General features: G+C 41.3%; 1 long non-coding RNA gene across 1 annotated transcript; it reads left to right on the forward strand.

Moving 5' to 3' along the window:
- Positions 1-4,389, forward strand: LOC110306498. The gene is made up of 3 exons (XR_002379294.1): positions 1-83; positions 192-314; positions 4,065-4,389. It is a non-coding gene; the product is annotated as an uncharacterized LOC110306498 (long non-coding RNA).
- The last annotated feature ends 10,736 nt before the right edge of the window (positions 4,390-15,125 follow it).

Raw genomic sequence — 15,125 nt, forward strand, 5'->3', positions numbered from 1 at the left:
GTTTCTACTTCCCTTTTTAGGTCTTGGATGGTTTTGTTCAATTCCATCATGTGCTTGGTTGTGTTTTCCTGTAATTCTTTAAGGTATTTTTGTGTTTCCTCTTTAAGGACTTCTACCTGTTTAGCAGTGTTTTCCTGTAATTCTTTAAGGACTTCTACCTGTTTAGCAGTGTTCTCCTGTATTTCTATAAGTGTGTCATTAATGCCCTTCTTAAGGTCCTATCATGAGATAGGATTTTATTTCTGAGTCTTGCTTTTCAGGTGTGTTGGGGTATCCAAGACTGGCTGAGTTGGAAGTGCTGACTTCTGTTGAAGGTGAGCGGTCTTGGTTTCTGCTAGTAAGATTCTTATGTTTGCCTTTTGTCATTTGGTAATCTCTGGCGTTAGTTGTTATTGTTGTCTCTGGCTGGAGCTTGTTCCTCCTCTGATTCTGTTAGCCTCTGTCAGCAGTTCTGGGAGTCCAGCTCTCTCCTGAGTCTCAGTGGTCAGAGTACTCTCTGCAGGCAAGCTCTCCTCTTGCAGGGAAGGTGCACAGAGGTCTGGTGTTCAAACCTGCCTCCTGGCTGAAGATGAAGGCCCAAAACAGGGCCTGTCCCAGTAGATATGCTGCCTCTGCAGTCTGAACTCTCATCTGCACAGACTGGTCTCTGAGGGACCCCAGACACAAGATGGCTACCTCACCTGCTCCGGCAGTCAGAGCCCTCCCAGGTGGACACCTCTCCTCTGGCGGGGAAGGTGCTCAGATGTCTGGATCCCAAAAACGAGGTCTGTTCCAGAAGCTGTGTCGCTTCTGCAGTCTGCTTGGTCACCCTCCGCTGTCCATGAGCTGACCTGCGCAGACTGGTCTCCGAGGGATCAGGGAGACAAGATGGCTCCCTCACATGCTCCGGCTCATAATTTGTTTTTTGAGATCTTGGACATTTATGTTACCTCTTCAGGGATTAAAAGAATTTACTGAATTCAAATTAAGCTGAAAGACCCCCAAAAGGGGGGTGGGAGGGACCCTCACTCAAGTCTCGGGATGACGTGACACCCAAGAACACACGAAAGACCAATCTTGATGCAAACAGCAAGAGGTTTAATCGGGAAAGGCCAGTGCACTGGGGACAACTCATATCCCACACAGGAGTAGAGGAGTCGACCCCGAGCTCAAGGGGTAAGGGGTTTATAAAGGCAAAAACCACAAACACCTGGCATTGTGCTATGTGCTATAGCATTTGTCAAGCATAACATGTTTCAAGGAACAGTTAGAGTATTCTGTATGAACATTTCCTGAAACAATGGAACAAGTTAAACTTCTACTTTGTGGTTAGTACATCCTGGAACAATGGGCTGAGTTAAACTTTTACTCACTGCCATTAGTGAGGTTTATTTTGGACACAAGTTCTAGGGGCTTACATAATTTTTCACTCTCTCTCTCTCTCTCTCAGGATCTTTCAAACCAATGCCTATTAACAATAGTAATCTGCTAAGAAATAAAATTGTTTGGGATTTTTTTTTTAAATGGTTTTAGCCAGGCGTGGTGGCACACACCTTTAATCCCAGCACTTGGGAAGCAGAGGCAGGTGGATTTCTGAGTTCGAGGCCAGCCTGGTCTACAAAGTGAGTTCCAGGACAGCCAGGGCTACACAGAGAAACCCTGTCTCGAAAAACAAAAAAAAAAAAAAAAAAAAAAAAAAAAGAAGGTGTGGCCTAGATTAAAAGTGGATTTTCCCACCTCAGAAGATCAGGATTCAAGGTGTATTTCTCATTGGGCATAGTGTTATTAAAGACATTATAAATTTAGGTGGTGATGTCCCTTTTTGAACCCTTTTTTTAGTATGTTAAACCTAACCAAAAACACTGATGCTCTCTTTATAAAGATATCAAGGAAAGAAAATAGAAATTTCTGTACACATATACATTCCTCACACAATATGACAGAAGCATGTCAGTTGTAATCCTCTTCTCTACACTTGGTCATGTGGCCTTAGGTGGTATTTACGACTACCTCCCGCTACCACCCATTCTGCATTCCCTCTACCCTCAGCCAGCACCTCACTAGGTCTTGGCTTTTTTCCTACAGTAGTACCTTGATTGGGTTGCTGTAGTTTTCCATTGGTTAAATCACAGGACATGGTAGCACCAAAAAAAAAAAAAAAAAAAAAATGCCCTAAAGAATCTCCTGCATCCCAGATAATAATCTTCCTTACCTGCATTATGGAGACAGTTACTCTGCAATTTCCCTTTGGTAATCTGGTTCAATAACTCTACCTACAACTCTTAACACTTTCTCAGCCTATTGTTGGCTTAAGGGCATCAGAAGCCCAAAGTGGCCAGGAGAATAACGGGGCTTCTAGTTCAACGTAATATTTATGGTGTCAGGGATGCTGTCCACTTTGGAACCAAAACTTCGAGGCCAACAGCAATTAAGGTTTTGGGAAGGGGAAGTAAAAATTTTCCTAGTGGGTTAGTAGGCATGAAAGTAAGTGGAAGCATTCTCTTTTCTACCCTTTGATTCTCATAGCTATGGATCATAGAAAGAAACTGTACCATATATTGGAGGATGAGTCAAAGCATATACTGCCTTCTGGAGAATGCTGTCCTAACCCTCCAGACCTAAATAGCACTATAACTGTGTCAATAAAAGGCCATTCCATCTTTCTGTTAGGTTACCTGCTTGAAGATGATGAGTAAGGTGGCAAGACAGATGGATTCCATGGCCATGTGCCCTCTGTCAAACTTCTCTGGCTGTGACCTAAGATCCTTGGTCAGAAGCAATATAGTGTGGATGACCATGATGGCAGATAAGACATTTTGTAAGCCCACAGATGATTTTGCCAGAAGCATTATGAGCAGGAAAGTCAAATCCATACTTAGAATAAGTATTTACTGTAGTGAGGACAAAGCATTGTTCTTTCTATGGATGAAGTAGTACAATGTAATCCACCTGCCACCAGGTCTCTGGATTGTCACCTCACAAACGGTACTATATTTGGGGCTCAGTGTTAGTTTCTGATGTTGGCAGACATGGCACTCAGTAGAGGCTGTAGCCAAGTCAGCATTGGTGAATTGAACACCATGCTGTAGAATCCATGAATAATTCTTATCTCTGCCACCATGGTCACTTTACTCATGGGCCTAATGGGCATAACATAAGTGGCTGGGTAAAGAGACTGACTATCCACAGAATGGATCATCCTATGTACTTGATTATTGAATTTCTCCTCTGATACAGTTACCATGTGATAAGAATTTACATGGGACATAAATATCTTCCCATCCCTCTTCCACTTGGAAAAACCTATCCATATGCTTCTGAAAGTATAACAAAGTAAAAACAAAATTCTAGGCCTTTAGGCCCAGGCTTGGGAATGTGACCTCTGTGACTCATTGCTCCAAGGTATGCTAATCATAAAACAGATAGCGACATTCCTCCACCCACCTGCTTCCTGGGTTCAAAGAGTGTTCATTCAAAGAAAGTCACCCTGACCATTGCCGGAACCCGCTATGCAAATATGCTATTGTTAGGGGCTCTTAGAAACTGTCTTGAGAGATAACCTGCCCAATTACCAGGTATTCCTTGCAACTCTTGTGACTTTGCACTTCCTTGGGACTCTTAACTGGTATCTTTGGTATTTTCCAACAACGCCCTCCCCACTTCCTTGAGTTGTGGTTTCTCCCTTTAAATACCCCCTTATCCAGCTACTCGGGGCGCCACGGTCCTCTACCCCTGTGTGGTGTATGACCGTGGGCCTGAGAGCGCTCTTGAATAAAAATCCTCTTGCAGTTTGCAGCAAGACCATTTATTGTGGGTGATTTGGGGTGTCGCCTCTCCTGAGTCAGAACGTGGGGGAGTCCTCACGTTGTGGGTCTTTCACTTCTTCTCGAAGTATCTCTCTTACCAGTTTTTCAATCATGCTCTTTCCAAGTCTCTGACCAGCCAGCCAGCCAGCCCCTTGGCTACACCCATTAATCAGTGAACAACTGAACATCTCGCCATTTATTCAAAGCAAAATGCATGACTATGTATACTGCCTGAAGTTCTGCCCACTGTGAAGATTTCCCTTTGCTGGTGTCTTTCAGGGTTGTCCCTAAAAGGTTTTATTTGGATGGCTTCTAGGCTGTGGTCCAGCTAGTCCAACTATGGGTGTCTACCAACAGAAGGCCCAAGAATTCGGCAGTTGTTCATTCTACAAGGCTGGATATTTCAGCTGGTGTTTAGTATATACTGGAATCCAGACATAGGCTCTAAAGACAGTGAAGGAATGGACTGGACAGCAAGAGTAAGCAGGGAGAGAGATTTCCTTCTTCCATGTCTTTTATACAGACTGCCCACAGAAGGTGTGGTTCAGATTAAAGGTGGATCTTCCCACCTCAAATATTCAAAATAAAAGTAAGTCTTCCAACTTCAAAGGTTTTTATTTAAAAAAAAAACAAAAAACACAGGTGTAGCCAGACACTTGGGTTTTAGTTAATTCCGGTCAACTTGACAACCAGGAAAAGCTATCACTTTTGCGTGTGCTAGTCTGTGTATGGGCACTAACTGTGGGGCTCTGAGCTTCCGGGGGCTGCTGCTGCCCTAGAGTCAGGAGCTAAGGTTGGAGCCACTGAGCAGGAAGTGTGTGTAAGTACAGTGTGTGTGTGTGTGTGTGTGTGTGTGTTACCCACAGACTCCAGAAAAGGGCATCAGAACACTTGGAACTGGAGTTACAGATGGCTGTGAGCCACCATGTGGGTATTGGCTATTGAACCCAGATCCCCTGCAACAGCAGCAAATACTCTTAACTGCTGAGCCATCTCTGCAGCTCCTCCACTGTATATTTTAAATGATTCCTTCACCTCACCTTAAACTCAACCATTTTCCCTACACTGGCTAGGCAGCAAGGCCCCAGGAGCCACCTGCATCCCTACACTGGGGTGGTACACATGTGCTACTTGGATGCTCAGGGACTCAGGTTTTGATGCATGAACAGCAAGCATTTTATCACACTGAGCCTTCTCTTCAGACTCAAGATGGTTTGGACAATAAAATGAAATCTTTCTTTGAAAGATAAATTAGGACAGAACTTTATGAAAGTACTTTCATCTACAGATATATAAGTGTGAAGAAAAAGAAGCTAATTTGTAGAAACAAAGAAATGAGCCTTAAAATCAGAAAGCAACCTAGATCCAGGATTCTATTTATATTCTTGAACCTCCAACAACTCTTAAGCAAGTAGATATCTTTTCATTTGTGTATCATTTCCTGGAACGGAGTTTTAATCCTGGCTTGTGAATGCCATGATATACATACTCTCTTATAATAGAAAAATTCAAGGTTATTGTTGTTATTGCTGTTTTTCTTTACTACACAACATTTTTCTCTGATAAATTTACACCAGGTATATGAAGGAAGTTCAGCACAAGGATATTACAAAGTTCATTTTTAACCCAAGTGCTAGTTTGTATTAATTCAAGAACTCAGTGAAGCCACTGAAGTTTAAACGGTTTCCACTAGATGGCAAGCATTGTCTTTCAGTTTCTCTGGGGCACCTGAGCTAAAGAATTGCTGCTGTTTGCAAGTTACATCTTTGCATGCAACAGCTGCACTTGTTTAAAAGAATGAGAAAGGCACCAATTCACAACTTTAGAATCAAGTCAATTGAAACCGAAAATACACTGTGATATTTAAAAGTTTTATTTTGAGAAGATTCATTCATTTCTCTGACACACAGTATCTTATATGTATGTGTTCGCTGTTTTAGTCACTCTTCCCATTAATAAGATTAAAGGATCTTATTGCTCTCGTTTTAGAGATTATAAAACTAGTGTATGCAGAGAACAAATAATTTATTGACCAAATACACAGGTTAAAACCCACATAGTTTGCCCTAGAGCCTGTTTAGCTAACCTCTTCATGGCAGTGCCTACCGTGATTGAATTTCAGTAAATCAACTTAAAGGACTTAACACAGCATTCATGCGTAGCAATATTCGAAAGTATCAGATATTAATTTCTTTTTGTTGTAGACATAAGGTTAAATCTTCTGCTATTACCTTTATGGAAGTCTGTGGAAATAAAAAAGAAACATGATTTTTGAGTTCACCATGTTAAAATGCACAACGTCTGAACAATATTGCCAATTGTATGCACATATAAGATGTAAAAAAATCTGTAAAAATCTATAATTTCAGTAGTGGAAGTTCCCTGTGAGTGACGCTCACTATGGAAGAATGTTAATATAAATGGTCAATGAAGCAAATGAGAAGAGGTAGCCAACAGAAGGACTGCTCAGATCAGACTGACCTGTGCCATGTCTATGAGGCAGTTTAATTGCTAACTGATGTAGGACAGCCCAACCCACTGTGGGTGACACTGTCCCTCAGTGGGTAGGCCTTACACATAAGAAGGTAGCTGAGCAACCCAAAGGGAACTATGTCAGCAAATAACATAGCTCTTGTGCTCTCTGCCTTGAGCCCCTCCCTTGGCTTCCCTAGCGATGGAGTGTAACTAGTGGGCAAAATCCCTTTCCTTACCACACTGCTTTTGGTCATGGTGTTTATCACAGCAACAGAAGAGCACATTAGGACAACTGTGTCTCAAAATAAAACACTACCAGCCCCCAACACACACACACAAAGGCAAGTGCTAGTAGTTCAGGGAATCCTAAGCAGATGTAATACAGAAATATATTAGAAAATAAAGAATAGATGAGACATGGTTAGCTTCAAATTAATGTGGTGGAAGAAATTCATATTATCATAACTAAATGAAAGGGAAGTGTAAATGAAAGCAATTATAAGAGGTTGGTAGACATGGATAATTGACAAAACAATTGCGGTTCCAAAGACGATGGCAAGGGGAAGTATTCAAAGATAGATACTAGAAAATGTCCTTAGTAAAAACGTACATGCATCCAATCGGAAACATTTATACTAGATTACCAACATCGTAATGTGTTGCTGAGTATTAACAAAAGAGAGTTATTTAGCTATCAGGAAGAGAGGAAAGTACTTTAAAACAGGGGAACAAGTCTAGTTCTCATCAGAACCTTTTTATTTGTTGGTCTGGTGAGACAGGATCTCACTGTGTAGCATAGGATGGCCTTCAACTCCTGATCTTCTTGCCCATCTCTGATTTTATCAGACTTCTGCAGAAACATTTAGTTTTGGAAGAATTGCAGATGCCTACTATTCTTAGACAAAAGACTGGACCCTCACTTGTGGCTTGAATGTGTACCCTCTATGAGGCCCATGTGTTTGAACATTTGGTCACTAGCTGCTTGCATAGTTTTGGAAGATATGGAAGCCTTAGGAGGTGGGGCCTCCCTAGAGGAAGGAAGTGAGTCACTACAGGTGAGCTGTGATGTTTTAGAGCACGTCCCCACTTCCTTACTCCATAGAGGTAATGTGACCATGACCCCTGCTGCCTTGTCTTCCCCACTGTGTAGGACTATATACCTTGTGCTGTAAGAGAAAGTAAACCCTTCATCTCAAGTTGCTTTCTGTCAGGCCTTTGGTCCTAGGAACAAGAAAATAAAAACAACCCGAGATGTTATTCAAATGTAAAGGATTTGGGAGTGGGGAGGACATGAGAGAAGATGAAAGGGAAAGCACCCAGTTCTTGTCAAGTGAAGTTTTGCTAATCAAGAAATTAATTTTAAACAAATCAGAGAATGAAGAAATGTAGAAAATATGGTAGTTACTTGGCAATGCAGTAGTTTTGCACCAGGATTACAGAGATACAACATTTTTTTCCTCAAGGAACTGAGCACAGTGGTGATCTAGGGGCTATCATAAGGCAGAATACACCAAGTATATGATATTGCATCGGTAAAACAGATGACAAAGGAATGATGCACCGGGTAACAGAAACCTGAGACTTGAAGGATGAGAACTCAAAAGAAGAAAGTGACCTAGGTCTCTCCAATGTCAGCTAGCAGTGTGGAATGGTTATGTGGCTGGAGATGTGGAAGTATAAGAATTTGAGCCTGGAAAGCCCTAGGCAACTCCTGAAGGAATCTGAAAGGTTTAAACCTAGAAAGAATGGACTTCTACACTTAAAAAAAATGGTTGCTAGGTCCTGGTGTATGACAGATAGGAAGTGGGGGAATTAATGCTTGCTTTTAGTAATGAAACATATATTCTCGAGGCCTGCTGTACACCATTTTTATTGCTGTTTAAAGACAGGATTTCCTATAGCTCAGGCTGGCCTCCAAATTACAATGCAACTGTCCAATGGGGGTGGCTGTGATCATGGGTCCTCTGTCCAATGAGGATGGCTGTGATCACCGGTCCTCAGGCCTTGGCACTAGTGTTACAAGCATGTGCTGTCACATGCATTTTTCATCTACTCTGTGTTTGCGTTGTTGCTGTTGTTTGTTTTGTTCTATTTTTTAAATAGGGTCTCACATGTACCTCTGGCTGTCCCAAAACCTTCAGACTAGATCAACCTGACCTCAAACTAGACATGATCCTCTTGCCTCTGACTTCTGAGTTCTGAGAAAGCCAATATTTATCATGATTTCTATGTAGTAATATATACTTAAATATTTGTCAAGAGGACCCACCTGTGGCACAGTCCTGTAAATCCAGCTATTTGAGAGACTGAAGCAGGAGGGTAGCAAATCAAAGGGTTATATAGGCCAGAGAGTGAATTCAAGTCTGTCCTGGACAGCTTAGAGACACCATGTCTAAAAAAGAGAAAGAGGAACCAGGAATGTATCTTAATGCTAATATTAAGACTTGTGTTGCATTTATGAGGTGCTAGGTTCAATTCTTCATGCTGCACAAATTTAAGAGTGTGAATCTCACACTCTGTATTCTAGCCATGAAAGTGAACAAAACTCATAAAGGGACACAAGGAAACTTCCAGAGGCAATGGATATATTTACTGCTTTGACTCTGGTATTGGTAACCCAGGAATATGTACATGTTTACTCATTACACATCTACCCAGTAAGGATTTTTGCCAGTCTCATGGGTTCGAAGCCCTGGGATCCTTAACATGGCTGTGCCCATGGCAATAGTGTCCATTCACTCAGGACTTCATCTGCTCTTCACACAGGTTTATTTAATTTATCATGGCTAATATTATTGTTGGTGGTGGCAGTCATGGTGGTTGTGTTTGTGCTGGTACACACATGCCGTGGCATGCATGTTGAGGTCAAGGACAACTTTTGTGGGTCAGTTCTGTCCTTCCACCTTGAGTTTTAGTGACTGAACTCAGGTCATGGGGCTTGCGCTGTAAGAGTTGCCGAGTCAGTTTGGGGAGCCCTTTTCTTTCTTCTTGTGACTGTATTAACTGCACTCCAGTATACCTGTTAAAAACTACTCTGTGATGACTTGGAGAGATTGCAGAATTTTATACACAGTATGGATGGGGTTCCTTGTGTTAGGTTGCTTAGGAGCAGACATGCCCATAGGCACAGCATGTAAACAGGGCAAGACAGAAGGACAAAGTGCCCAAGACACCATCAGGCCCTCATGTCTGGAAAAATTCTATTTCCCATTTCAAATGAGACTTCATTTTGGTATAATGACTTTTTTCTCAGAAGTGCTTCTTTAATCTCTGAGTAGTTGTCTCATTTTGCCTTGTTTAGTAGCATCATTTGTAGTTTTAGAAGAGACAAAATGTTTTCTCCTGGTCCAAAACTTGTATATACCGTCTGTACTTGCCACCACAGCCAGTTATTTGTTCATTATTTGACAACTTGCAAGTTTTTTTTTTTTAATTCCAGATAATTTAAGCAAAACACAAATCTCAATACTGGGTCTATTATCAATGGTGCTTTAGGTATTTGAAGAAGAATGGGGCATTCTGCCTATAGAAAATTGGAGCTAGAAATCACTTTCAGTCTGCCTTGACCATAGCTCTCAAACTTTAGTGTGAATATGGGCTACTTTGCATTTTGTTAAGAATGCAGATTTTGGCTGGGCAGTGGTGGCGTATGCCTGTAATCCCAGCACTTGGGAGGCAGAGGCAGGCAGATTTCTGAGTTGGAGGCCAGCCTGGTCTACAGAGTAAGTTCCAGGACAGCCAGGACTGCACAGAGAAACCCTGTCTCAAAAAACCAACCAACCAACCAACCAACCAACCAACCAACCAACCAAACAAACAAACAAACAAAACCCTCCCCCCCCAAACAAAACAAAACAAAACCCCAAACCAAAAACAAACAAACAAACAAAAGAATGCAGATTTTTCGCTTGGGGTGGTAACACAGGCCTTTAATCCTTGCATTTGGGAAGCAGAGGCAGGTGGTTTTCTGTGAGTTCAAGATCAACCAGTGTACAGATGGAATTTCAGAACTGTCAAGGCTACACACAAAACAAAAACAAACAAACAAAAAACAGGTTTGTGGGGAAGGATTACGATCCTGGATTTTAATGAATGTATCTTATTTACTTTATCTTCTATGGTTGGGGGTTAACAGGCTCAATAAGCACATTGCCGCTGAGCTATAGCCCCTGCCCAAGAGAGGCCAGTGCCACTGGCTTATAAACTACTCTTTGGTACCAAAGTACTATGACTCAAGTAAAAATATTCAAATGCCTTTAATAATATATAGCAAGCACAAGCATTTAAAAATTTGTGTATGGGCTAGAGAGATGGCTCAGTGGTTAAGAGCACTGACTGCTCTTCTGAAAGTCCTGAGTTCAAATCCCAGCAACCACATGGTGGCTCACAACCATCTGTAATGAGATCTGATGCCCTCTTCTGGGGTGTCTGAAGACAGCTACAGTGTACTTACATATAATAAATAAATAAATCTTTAAAAAAAATAAAATAAAAGTTTGTGTATGTGTGTGTGTTCAAGTGCTTTAGCTGTGTGTAACACGTGAGTTCCCTGTTGGTGGACCATTCCATTAAATCATTCACTCATTTCTGGCCATTACAGGGTTCTTCTGAATCACACTGCAGTCACATCTGTCAGGTCATGTCCTAGGGTGTCCTGAGGTGTTGCCACTTTGATGTCTGAGGCTGTGATTGCTTGGATCAATTTCCACTAGATATGTCCATTTAGTCCCTCTCCTACTGTCAAGAAAAGCCAGTATTTTTGCTGACATGAAGGTGAACAATTGGTGTATAAAATCATGATCTTATTATTTTAAATTCACTTATTCAGAGGAAAAACAAACTGAACCCTACAACCATATTCTAAGTTCATTTACCTTGACAGAGACTTTGGCTGTAACACTTTCTAAAGCAAATAGGAAGCACAAAAGGGGCTGTGGAAATTAACCTGTGCATAAGGGACTTGCTCTGTAAGTGTGAGAACCTGAATTGGAATCCCCAGATTTACAGAGGGTACGGCTGCCTACAAACAACCACAGCATTGAGTAGTGAAGACGGGTAGACCCTGAGAGCTTGTAGACCAGCCTGCCTAGCCATTTCCAGCTGAGAGTAAGAACCTATCTCAAGGCAGTAAAGCAGAGAGCAATAGAAAAGGCCATCTATCATTCTTCAGTGGCCTCTGTATGCTTGTGAGTGGGTGTATCTCACACTCATGTGCATGTTCCTCATCATATAACACACAGAGGTGGGAGAGGAGGATTAATTACTGGGAATATTTATATACATATCCCATATATATATGCATATATATGTATATTTATATATATCCCATATATACATACATAGACACACACACCATTTGTGATATGTATGTGTGTATCTCTATCCCTATCCCTATCCCTATCCCTATCCCTATCCCTATCCCTATCCCTATCCCTATCCCTATCCCTATCCCTATCCCTATCCCTATCTCTATCTCTATCTCTATCTCTATCTCTATCTCTATCTCTATCTCTATCTCTATCTCTCCTAAATGGGCAACTACTTGAACAAGTGATATTGGGAATCCATTTTCGACACGTTTAAGGTTCAGCATGACTGGAGTACAATGTCATCTCTGATTTAAGAAGAAAGAAAGAAAAGAAAAAGCTTGTTTGAGCTGGAAAAGCGCCACTTGCAGTTCTCTTTTCTCCTGTGAATCAGTCTCACACACAGCCTGTGTGGTCGACTGCTAACCTGGCTCACCAATGTGATGGATGCAGCATTTTTCCTTTGCATTTGTGCCTTTTGTCACACTTCAAAGGGCATCAGAAAAAGTGCTGAGAGAACATAGCTTCTCCAGAGTGTGCCCCATGCCTTGATGACATGCATTAAGATTCAGAAAGAAAGAGACAGTCTCTTTAAAGTCCAAAGAACTATTATTTCTGTCTTACTAGTTTTGTTTTTTCTTCTTCTTTTTCTGTCCCTAAACATCTGTGGCTCTGTCTCGGGATTGTGCCGTGCACTAAAAATAAAGCTGCAGCTTGTGAGTCACCTTGTTGTCACTGAGTCAGGGCTGTAGATTCTAGGGGAGAATCAGGGGTGTGGGGGTGTTGTAAGAATGGTAATAAAACTGCTCAGTCTGAAATGAATTCTGAGCATGATCTTAGGTGCTTGTGCATGCCCAAAACACCAAACTACAACCGAGAAGCTCAGACTTTGCCCTGATTTTATGTGCCCCGAGGTGATGCCACTTTGAGGACTGGGGCTGTGGTTGCCAGGACCAGTTTCCACTAGATAAGCCCATCTAGTCACCATTTTATTATAAAGAAAACAGTATTTCTGTTGACATAAAGATGATCCGCGTATGGAATCACGGTACTGCGTATGTTTGTTGTTTTAAATCCATTCATTCAGAAGAAAGTCAATTGAGTCACACAACCATATCCTAAGTTCAAGATTAATTTACCTTTACAGATATGTAGGCTGTAAAATTTTCTAAAGCATATAGAAAGCAGGAAACAATGTCAATACTGTATCTCTATAGGCCTCCATGGCTCTCTGGAACCTGTGTGTGAATTCTACCTATTGAGCTGTTTGCTGCAGATGTTTGCATGTAACAGAGTCTGTACTGAGCTCATGTTTCAAAGAATTCAGCAGATCATACCCCCCCAAGAAGTCTCAGTCAAGATAATACTTTTAAATCATCAAAACCACTCAGTCAGGGCTGGAGAGATGGCTCAGTGGTTAAGAGCACTGACTGCTCTTCTGAAAGTCCTGAGTTCAAATCCCAGCAACCACATGGTGGCTCACAACCATCCGTAATGAGATCCGATGCCCACTTCTGTTGTGTCTGAAGACAGCTACAGTATACTCTCATATAATAAATAAATAGATCTTTAAAAAAAAAAACTCGACTCCTTCACCACTGTGGAAAGGGACAAGTGAGAACCTAGGTGGTAACGCTGTCGTAAGCACAGGGCTCTGAACAGGATAACAGCTGAACCCTCCTGTGGGAAAACTTGCCCCACATTCCAGCATCTTACTTCATCTTTAAAAATTAATTATATCGACCATCAAGTGTTCTGGTATTTAAATTTTTTCCACAGTAAAATACACACATGCTTTCAAGGCATATCCCACTTAAAAGCATAAAAATTAAACTTGAAACTGGCTTGGTGGCTGTGTCAGACAGTGCCCAAGGTATAGTTCTAGTAGTATGCCTTTAAAATGTTGAAACAAACATTTGAAAATTGTTTACTAAAATAATAGGCTCATTAAATTTGGAAATGGGAAGATAGGTAAAGATGAATAATGGGTTGAATGGTGGAATCAATATTTTCATCGTCCTGGTTTGGTGAAGTGAAAGTTGAAAGGTCAAATTTAAAGAAACTAAACCAGGCAGTGGTGGCACACGCCTTTATTCCCAGCACTTCGGAGGCAGAGGCAGGCGGATTTCTGAGTTCGAGGCCAGCCTGGTCTACAGAGTGAGTTCCAGGACAGCCAGGGCTACACAGAGAAACCCTGTCTCAAAAAAACTAAAAACCAAACCAAACCAAAAGAAAAACAAAAAAACCACACACCTAAACTTCCCAAAATAAAGTGCTGCATTAACAGTATGTTTTACTCATTATCTTTTTTTCTTACATATATGTGTGTGTCTCTGCTTGTCTGCATGTGGATACTCTGGTTGTAAGCCACCTGATGTGGCTTGGATCCACTTGGACCCTCTGCAAGAGCAGCAAGTGGTCTTAACTGCAGAGCCATTTCTTCAGGTCTTAGGTCCTCACATTTCTAAAAATGATCCAATAACAGCCACCATGCTGGTGTATCCCATAGCACATAGAAAACATTTGAGGGGGTATCATTGACTTTAAATGTAAAGCACATTGGAACCATGATGCTATGAACCTTCTCAGTACCAAGCCCCAAACTTGCAATGCAGTGGAGGGTTCATTCACAAAGGAAGGCGTATCCTCTCTGACCTATAAAACTTTCCTGATTGATTATGCTTCATTTTGGCCGTCAAATGTGAAAATTACTGGCCAATTGGAGTATATCTAGGAGAAAAAGAGAGTAAGTTGAAGCCACATAGTTTGAGATATAGTTGAGAGAATGAAAAATGTATTAAATTGAAAAAGAGATAAATGGGCAGGTGTGATTGCATCTCTTTTTCTAAAAAGTTTTTTTCTTTACAAAAATTTAAAGAATATTTTTAAAGGACTTTAACTTTATGTGAGTGTTTGGCTTGCATGTGAGCAAGGTGCTTGAAGAATCCAGAAAAAGGCATTGGATCCCCTGGACCTACAGTTAGTTTAAGCATCTGTGACTCTCAGGACTGTGCTGTTTAACATAGGTGCTAAACATTGAACCTGAGTCCTCTGCAAGAGCAGCTTGTACTCTTAACCCCTGAGCTGTCTCTCCAGTCTATAATTGTATCTTTAACTGGGTAAAAGATCACTGTCTATAAAAATTTTATCTATTTTGGAAGCTTCAGAGGCCTTAACAGAGGATGAGAGTGTTGGGATACTATGGTAAGAGAATTATCTGAAATGGGCACATTTCCTTAGGGCTCAGTATCATAAACAGTTCAAGTACTCATGCAAAGACCTGTAAGCTATGTGTCTTGAATCTTACGGAAAATATCCTCTGTCTAATACCTTCTCCTTTAGTTAATGATCATCTTAGAGGACATCATGGTGCGATCAACAGTGACTACAGATAAGTACTTGGAGTCAGGGAGGAATAAAATGAAAAAGAGAAATAATCTCAATAAGGGAGTTGAACAAAACTGTTTGCCCATGCACTTGTGGCTAAACATCAGCCTGTAAGTAGAGAGGAAGGGGTGATTGATGCAGGGTGTCCATTTGATCACTCAACAAGATGCTA

This window comes from Mus caroli, chromosome 12 (genome assembly GCF_900094665.2).
Source record: "Mus caroli chromosome 12, CAROLI_EIJ_v1.1, whole genome shotgun sequence".
Classification (NCBI taxonomy): Eukaryota; Metazoa; Chordata; class Mammalia; order Rodentia; family Muridae; genus Mus; species Mus caroli.